We start from the raw sequence: 8,468 nt of genomic DNA on the forward strand, positions 1-8,468 counted from the left end.
AAAGTGATACATTACCCACAAATTAATCAATATGATACACCCAACTAACAAATTGAAAAATAAATACTGTATGGTCACCTCAAAAGAGTCATAAAATATATTGACAAATTCAGCATCCATTTATGCTTATATTTCTCCTCAAAGTGGGCATGAGGAAACATACCTCAACACAGTCAAGGTCATACATGAAATAAGAACTCAGTTAATATGACACTCACTGATTAAAAACTGAAAGCATCTCCAATAAGAGCAGGAAGAAGACAAGAATGCTCACTCTTACCACTGTTATTCAGTATAGTATTGGAAATTCTACACATAGCTTTCCAAAATAAAAGTAAATACAATATAGCTATTTCAGAAAAGCAGTAAAAGAATCTGTTTGTAGATGAAATACTTTAAACAGAAATCCTAAAGAAGACACCACAAAACTACTGGGGTTTATCAATGCATTTGGTAAAATTTCAGAATGTAAAATTAACATACAGAAATCTTGCATTTCTACACACTAACAAGAAGCTAACAGATAGAGAAATTGGGGGAACTGTCTCATTTACAGTTGCATTACAAAAAAAAAATCAAGAAATGTATCCAACCAAGGAGGTAAAATACCTGTACTCAGGAAACTACAATGTATTTACAAAAGAAATTGAAGATAATGCAAACACATGAAAGGATATACTGTGTTCATAGATTAGGAAAAAATATTGTTTAAATGACAGAACAAGCCAAGAAAATACATCAATTAAAATCAGTGCCTATCAAACTAGCAAGGGCATTTTCAGACACTTACAAAAAATAATTCTAAGATTTACATGTAAACACAAAAGAGTTGAAATCACTAAAAAAATAAGAAAGAAAGGAAAACAAACTAAAAACACTAACAACTTTGACAAAGAACGAATAGGATGTATCACTGTCCCTGATTTTAAACTATAATATAAGAAACAGTAATGAAAAGAATATGGTAGTGGCACAGAACAAACAGAATAATGAAAAACAAAGAAAGCCTGAAAATGAAATCAGACAGTTATGGTCACTTAGCCCATTACAAAACATGAATTTACAGTGGGGTAAATGTAACCAACAAGCATATGAACCCCATCAACATCACTAAACATCAGAAAAATGCAAGTCCATAACACAGTGAGATTTTATGTCACTCCTGTCAGAACGACTATTATCAAAAAGAAAACAAACTTAACTATTGGTGAGGATGTAAGAAAAACGACCCTGATGCACTGCTGGAGTGAATGTATATATGTGCTGCCACTGTGGAAGACAACATGGAGCTTTATCTAAAAATTAAAAATGAAATATTATCCAACATTTCCATAACTGGATACTTATTCCAAGAAAATAAAAACACTAATTAGAAAAGATATATTCAACCATATATTCATTGCAGCATTATTCACAATAGACAGGATATAGAAGCAAATTAATTGCACATCAATAGATGATGAATAAAGAAGATGTGTGTTTATACTATATATATCTACACAGCTTAATTACAGATTTATCTATATTTATGTATATATATACACACACTATATATAGGCATTTTATAAATATATATATATGCACACACACACATAAAATAAAATGGGTTATTACTCAGCTCTAAAAAGAATAAGTTCTTGTCATTTGCAGCAAATGGGTAGACCAAGAAGGTAATAGGCTAAGTGAAATATCTCAGAAATTGAATGACAATTCTTGAATGATTTTACTTATAATTAGAATTTAAAACAAATGGACATAACAACACTGAGAAGCAAATATAGATATAGAAAGAAACAGGTTTTTCACAAGAAAGAGAGAAATGGGGTGAGGAAAAGAAAAAGTTGAGGATAATGAAGAGAGAAAAATTTCCAGTTGCAAATAAAATGAGTCAGGGACAAGAAATTTACTGTATGGGGAGTAGTCAATAAGAATGAAATAACTTTAAATAGCAACATATCCATACTAGATATATTCTGATGATCAGTTGGAAATGTAATAAAAATAGCAAACAGTATGTTGTGTAAGAGAAACTAAGACAGTGTTATAGATTAAAGTACACTTCAAAAACAAAGAAACATACTTATAGAAAAAATAGATTTGTAGTTAACAGAGGCAGGGGTTGGTAAATGAGAATTTGATTAATACACTAGAAAGCTCCAAATCTCCAGCCGTAAAAACGTGTTCTAGGGATGCCCCATAGTAACATGAAAATTATAATTAATACTGCTTTATGTTCTATATGAATGTTGATAAGAGTGTAGACCATAAGTTTTCACATCGCAACAAAAAGACAAATTGTATTTCTTTAAAATTTTATCTAAAAGAAATAATGAATTCTCCCTAAAGTTGCCATGATAGTTATTTCATGATATGTGTAAATCAAATCACTATCCTGTGCACCAAAACTTACACAATGTTTTATGCCAATTAAACCTCAATAAATGCAAAAGGAAAAATGAAAATTCAATGGTCATTTTTTCCCATGTCATTTCTCATGATTGTTTTTGTAGCAAGTAAACTTGAGTCATGGTATACTTATCCTAGGTAAAGATACTAATAAATAAGTGATTCTAATAAATTATACATAAAGATAAAAATAAAATTAGTGTTTTACCATGCCTTAAACTTTCTTCATGTAAACAGCCCACTGCTTCTATAGTCATCAAAATTTCCCTGTGTGTATTCATCTGAGATTAGGGAATGGATACAAATTTAAAACTGGCTGCTCTTGCTGTGAGTGATAAAGTTCACTGTCTCTGAACCGTGGTCTCATCTCCCCGACAGCATCTGTAGGAAATGAACATGCTAGGTTGCTAAAAATCTCAGCATGGTAAAATCTCAGAACTCCTACAATTGTTAACTGTTTTGCAATGGGAATGCAATACTGACAAAAGCTTGATTTTGGATAAAGATGTGAAGTTTTCTCATGTTTGCATTAGGGGATGTGAGGATAATCCCTGAGATCCACAACAAACATTCTTGTTCAAGTCCTGGGCAAAGAAGTGTAAAGGTTCTGCATTATTAGGACTGAGGACTGCTTTCAAAATGATGACTATGCTCACTCTATTACAGGTAGTCCAAGGAAAGGAAGGTTATTGCAATTTCTGGATGAATGGGAATAAGTCAGAGTTTCAGTCTCTATAAATTAGTCAACGGGTGTTCAAAGCCAAAATAAGTTGTGCCAACAATCAGAATTTAAAGCAAAAATACTTAGACATAAGCTTAAATTAAAAAGGTGACACAGTCCTGCACTGGGCTCTGGGGAATGGGGAATGTATATGCCTCAGTCTAATTCCAGTGTTCAGTGGCTTGTCCCTAGCATCAGCTTGAGATTCAATGTAAAGTTAACAATTAGTATTGTGGGAGAAATATAATCTACCTCTCCCTGATCTGAAGAAAATCTGGTGGCTCAATAAATCTCTTAATTCACAGAGAATCTGCCAGATGCAGGGGAATAATTCACTGATGATTCAAATAAGACAAACTTAGTTACTGCCTAGCAATCCATCTTCACACAAACACACAGTGGTAGACAGATTTGTAGTATTTAGTGGGAAGAATTCAGTGGGCAGAGCTCAGAGAATAGTTTTCAATGCAACAGCCAACTTTTGTACTTTAGTCAATAGTCTAGCTTCTCCCAGGTAGAAAACTACAAATGGACAAACAAACAATATTCTCCTTTAGGATTTTTAATTTTGAAAGTAAACTGTAGCTTGTGACTTATCAGTATAGAACCTTGTTAAGATGTTCACGGTAAGACCCATTCTCTGATAAGAGAGCTGGAAACTTGCTGCTGAACCAGCCCATCTGAACCCCAGACTGCTAATGTAAGCAACAACATAGCCACCATCAGAGATGAGCTGACAAACTTAAAATCTTGATGTTTCTGTTGTAGGAACAACCACTGCTCTCCAGAAAGAGTTCTCCTGCTGCAAGTGGGCTCATTTCTTCTCTTGGTAAAGGTCATATTGGTGGGATGTTGCTAGAGTTTACCCTGGCCAATTTGCCCATTCTCCAGATTATAAAAGGCTTTCTTCACAATTGGTGACACATATTAAGGACTCATATTTGCCATTCCAGTCTTATCAGATGACACTGGCTGCAAGATTGTGAGCAGAAGTCTTAGGTTCCCTGACATTGACTACAAATTTTCCAGCATTTCAGAGCATTTCACACTCTGAAAATGCTATACCTATTATTTTAGATTAATGGGAAATTGTCAAAGCCTTCCATGAATATTTTATATTTCATAATATCTGCAGAAATTTGGTATTCTTGCATTCGGACATATTTTTTATTCTACTACCCACACCTCCTTCTAGTCCACACATTATAGATTGCAATTTGGTTACTGGATACCACCACCATAACCAAGGGGCTAGTACCACTTAGATACTTCCATTGTGAAGGTTAGAAGGGGCACAAATTATGTGGTGTGTATAAACCTATATTAAATGTTTGCAATGACAATTTCTCTTCTGGAGAAAGCTCTAATTCTAAGAAGTAAATTAATTAAAGGCAGTATAGTTATTGGTATGGGGAAGAGAATCAGCTATTTTGGGGTGGGTGGGTGATGAAGAGACAGGAAAAAATCCAGCAAATGAGAATGGAATGCTTTAGGCCTCTGGAGGCATGAATTAAGAAGAAAATAATACCTGTATCTTGTACCTACCTCCACTTACTGTCTTGAGTGGCTAGTCCTTGGTCTATGAAAAGAGCTAGTTTGTGGTGAAGAGTAAAGACCGTAATGAAATAGTTTGAAAACCATGAAAGTTTTGTTGTTTCTGGAAAGTAGACTTTGCTTAAAGTCAACATGTATTTCTCATTGACTAAATATTAAAATGCATCCTGTGGCATGTGCTGTGCTTACTGTGCTGGTATCCAAGTTAGACAAGGAAAGGGGGATAGACAGGAAACATCTGGAAGAGGTGGTTTCTGTGCTGAGACTCGGAAAGTCTAAGTAGGTAAAAGGAGGACACCCAAAGTCCAAGGATGAGCTGGAGCAAAAGTGGTGAGTTTGCAGCTGAAATAGTTGACAATCATTTGCTTGGATATATCTCCAGATACAGTGAAACTTAAAGATATGCCAAGGTAATCAGATGCCAGATTTATAAAGAAATGACTAAACTAATTTGAGCTTGTGTGCTTAGATTTAGAAAGATATTAAATGCCACCCTGAAGACGTAAGCTTTTCTTTCGCTAGAAGATAAATGCAACATAAACTATTGAGTAGAAAATATAGTGTAGACTCTTGAGGGCAGGAAATGAAAGCACCAATTAGAATGCTTTGATAACAGCACAAAGAAGACCATAGATAAAATTACTTCTTAAATTCTACCACATGCTGAATGTGCCATCTGAGACTACATCATGTGACCTTTATGACTCCAGGGATGACATAATAGAGAAATGATCCCTGGGCTGGTTCCTGCATTAATCTCCTGTTGCAACCTATCTTAACTTAACTCTTTTAATACTTTCCACGATGAACTAGAAACCATTTAGTACTTTTCCCTCTCTCCATGTTTTAGTGTTTTTCCAAATTCTTCCATTTTCTCTTCTTTCTTACAAGAAAGCACTAAAATTTGCTCCCATTATTTTCCATCAAATGATCATATCAATCAAATATCTTTTTTTAAATGGTATCTTTGTCTCCCGTTTAACTCTTAACTCTATTTAAAAAGAAAATAAATAAAATGAAGGTACACAACTATGTTAATTTTTCAAATAACAAAATTGCAGATATTTGTCGACATTTGCCAACATCAATTTTAATCTTTTTTATTCTACATAATATGGTAGTCCTCTGGCAGATAAGTTGTAATTAGAATGACGTTTATAAACTGAAGATGGCTGATGAGTTGGCCTTGAAAGAGAGGTGGCTGATGTATCAGCTCTCACTGGCATGGGAAACCGTGCGTTGCTCCCTAGTTGAAGTTTAGAAAAACGACCTTCATTGGCAGATATGTTGTGATATCTATTTGGAAAGTTACAAGGTTCCACCATCAGTCCAAAATAATTGCTCTGTATGGGAGACAAGATGCTGTCCTGGAAATAGAAGTTGTAGTTGTAATGAAGTTCACAACACGACCATTTGCTTCAGTGTAGCTGCTTTGAGAGTGCCCGTGGACAGTGGTCAACCAATTTAAAAGAGCACTTTGATACACTGCAATTTGTTCTGGTGGTCTAAATGACATTGATGATGGAGGAGAAATATCACCTCTGATCAGGGTAGTGGTATCTCCAATTATGTGGCTAGTTGAGGGCTTTCTTATTAGAGGCATGTTTAAATTTGCAGAATGTAAAAATGCACTTTCACCACTAGTGTCAGCCACAAAAACAGAATTATAATTATCCACATTACCCCCTCCTTTAAAGTGATTCTTTTTGAAATCTTCAACCAATGAAGATACCAGAGAGGCATTTGTAATCGCAACCCTTCTTTTTATTCTCACAAAAAGTGGGAGAAAGCCTCATTTAAAATTTGGATTTTGATAGAACTGCAGCTAAAACCAAAGGAGAAATATTTTAGTAATATTTTAAACCAAAATACAATAAGTGAAATGTATAAAATCTCTTATTTCATGTTTACTATGCACAGCTGACGATATTTTGATATTCTGTATTTGGAAAATACACACTTTAAAAGTATAGACATCAAATTTAAGAAGTTAGCATTTGCAGTAATGGTGAATGCCAATTTTCAAAAGCAGCTTTAATACATTTATTTAGATTTCTGTTAAGATTCGTAGTTCCAAGCAAAGTTTCTTATAATCTTGAATACTTATGGCACTGTCCTCTTTTTTTAGAAAAAAATAAAGGATTTAACTTTGGAGTTTTATACAATTTTCAAAATCTAGCTTTACATTTATATTACCATAGATTGATATATAAAATAAAATTTTATATATAAGTTAACACGTGGTAACTAAAATTACTGAATATGTTGCTTAAAACAGAGACATCATTTCTTTTGCCAGAAAGTCAGCTAGACAGGCAGATCTTTGAAAATTCTGCTGCACTTTACTAAACCCATAAAGGTTAAGCAGTCTAAGTAAACTTTTCATACTTCCAGTTTCAAATATTATAAAAAGGGTTTTTTTTCCAAAACTTCCTTCTTAAAGACATCTTCATCAATCACTATGGAAGTTCCATTATCATCCCACCAGATGGATTTAAATTGGTCACTCCCAGCCATTTTCGAGTGTTTTATTAGAAATGTCAGAGAACAAAAATCATTATCTTCATCTGGTTCAGAGGCACAAAGTGTGTAACATGGTCTTTTTATCAAGGATTCTTCAGACAAAGTCTGAAAAGCAATTTGTTCAATCATAGACCTCAAATCCAAGTCCCCAGAGAATGTTTGATCACACAATAGAGATCTACCGGAGTTTCCTGAACCAGTTGGTCCATCTTTACGAGACACATCTTGAATTTCTGAAGAAATATGTGCCATTTCAAATAACTTTTTCTACAGCCACTTTTCTAATCTGCATAATTTTGAGCACTGCAGCTTCAAATGCTGCTTTGGCAGGCCTGCACAGATAAACTGCTAGGCCGTCACAATGTTTCTCACCCTGAGAAGCTGTGACATCACAAAATGCCTGGTCTCCTAGAAACTCAAGTGTAACATTCAGCCAGTGTTTACTTCTCATTCATCCAGTTAAATTGAAATATATAGGATGCTTATTTTTATAGTGTTATCTGCAAATATTATCCCCACAAAATCTTTTTAAATAATTTAATTTTAGTGTCTGTGAAATAAAACAAATCTCCATTCTTTTATACAGAAATTTATACTTGATTTGTGAACAGAGTATAAATAATGCCAAAAATATATAAAATAAATTTTAAGTTTTGGAATTTAAAGTGAAATTTGTGTAAAACCTGTTCAGAGAATGTATAACTATTTTATTATAATTTGTAATTAAAGTGAAACATAATTTGATTTGGAAATGGAAGTAGTTATTTATCTGTGTACTTTACAATAAGTAGCTCTATATTCAAAACATGGGCAGAATAAATATCAGTTTATCTGGTATGTTTATAAATAAATGGTAAATATTTCTGAAATAAAATGAGATTAATATAATCAATCAAATTTAAGAAATCCCAAAGGGGGGAATTTTTGTTTTAAATTCTAATTCAGTGCTATATTTAAAACAATTGTAATTTAATATTCTACTTTAAAATTACAAAAGAGCCAACCTTATTGTATATTTACAAATGTTTATTTTTGCCATTCTTTCACTCAGAGGTTTTAAGTCCTTAGAAGAATAAATTTTCTTGTCATCTTTATAATCCATACTCTTGTGGCTTCTGTTATGTTTTCCAAAATGATGTTGATAAATACACTTATGCACAAGATCCTGGGTTCTATAAGCATTGATGCCATTAAGGGGCAAACAAACAATCAAAAAACAAAGAAATAACAGTATATGTAGGTTGGGGTGGAAAAGACCACGTTA

The 8,468-nt window shown here is 33.4% G+C and overlaps 1 long non-coding RNA gene across 1 annotated transcript; it reads right to left on the bottom strand.

Moving 5' to 3' along the window:
* Positions 1 to 5,765: 5,765 nt before the first annotated feature.
* Positions 5,766 to 7,550, bottom strand: LOC140693713 (uncharacterized). Its single transcript, XR_012069412.1, has 2 exons — positions 7,387 to 7,550; positions 5,766 to 6,048 (listed from the first exon to the last, which is right to left on the bottom strand). It is a non-coding gene; the product is annotated as an uncharacterized lncRNA (long non-coding RNA).
* Positions 7,551 to 8,468: the final 918 nt, after the last annotated feature.

This window comes from Vicugna pacos, unplaced genomic scaffold, assembly GCF_048564905.1.
Source record: "Vicugna pacos unplaced genomic scaffold, VicPac4 scaffold_20, whole genome shotgun sequence".
Lineage (NCBI taxonomy): Eukaryota > Metazoa > Chordata > Mammalia > Artiodactyla > Camelidae > Vicugna > Vicugna pacos.